Here is a 1,373-nt window from a genome sequence, read left to right as displayed (position 1 = left end):
ATAATTAATATTAGTACATAATTATAAGTAAAACTAATTAATAATTTATAGTTGATATTAATTAATATTTATAATTCATTAGTAATAATTAACATCAAACAAGGTTATAATTGAACATAATGTTTAAAATCTCCTCAAATATCGCTTCAATAAATTAGCTTATAAGGTACTTTTAACCCATCCAAAGGAAGCTTTTAAAATAAGCTCAAAGAAGGTAGCTTATGTTTGCCAAGCATAGCCTTAGGGGTTGTTTACCATATACTTACCCGGTAAGTGCTTATCAATAAAATTTAACACTATTATTTACATATTGTGTAAGATTTTAGACCACCAAAACGACATTGCATGCAACAATTTACCCGGTAAGTGCTTACTGTGGTAAGAGTCGTCGCCCTCACTTTTCGGGTAAGACTCTTGGTCATTGTCTCGCTCTTACCGGGTAAGATTCTTGGTTCTTACCATATTCATCCGATGAGGTAACATGACTTAGTAAGCACTTACCCGAGTAAGCATTTGTTAAACAGTCCCTTAGTATTTAAACATTTCAGCTATGTTTCGTAAACTAGCCGATAAGTTAGTTGTTAGCTATTAAAGTCATGTTTGGTTAAACTAGCTTTTTTTTTTTTTTTGAGTTTATTGCAAAAGTATGTTTGGGTAGGCAAAATTAATCTAGCTTATAAATTATCGGTAGTAGTAATATTAATTTCAAATTATTAGTTATGTTTAATCGTAAATTACTCATTAATATCATTTATTTAGAGTTATTATTAATTTTATCAGTTATATCTATATGATTATTATTACTTTTATTGTTATTCAATATATGTAATCGCATTACAAGAAAAATGACCTTCAGAGAAGCTTTTGTTTTGTACTTAAAAGTTTCAAAAGCTTATCTAAAGGCTTTAGAGAAACTTTTCAATTCCGTCAAAATGCTTCTCTATATAAGGGTAGGTAAAGGCTTTCGAGAGGGTGTGTGTTTGTTAACCTTTAGAGATGGTTTTTTGGGGCTTTAGATACGCTTTAAAAGCTTCTTTAGAGGTTAGTCAACTTTTTATTCAAAGTTTCTCTAAAAATATATATTAATGACGTTTTTCAAGTATTTGTGATAGTTTGTAAGAGTTACTGAAAAATATTTTTAGAGAAGATAATGGAAGAGTTTCTCTAAAGATATTGGCTTTAGTGACACTTCTAAAATACCTTTTCTAAAAGTTCTAATTAGTTACGGTTACGAAATCTTTCTAAATATGATATTTAAATATACAAACTCAAAATCTTCTCTAAATAATATATTTAGTTACACTTTTAAAAAATTAATTCCTTCTCTAAAAAATATATTATATATTTATTTCATCCATAATTCAGCTATATAT

The sequence above is a fragment of the Cynara cardunculus genome, assembly GCF_001531365.2.
Source record: "Cynara cardunculus var. scolymus isolate 2C chromosome LG 12, CcrdV1, whole genome shotgun sequence".
Classification (NCBI taxonomy): Eukaryota; Viridiplantae; Streptophyta; class Magnoliopsida; order Asterales; family Asteraceae; genus Cynara; species Cynara cardunculus.
This window is presented reverse-complemented; position numbering follows the sequence as displayed.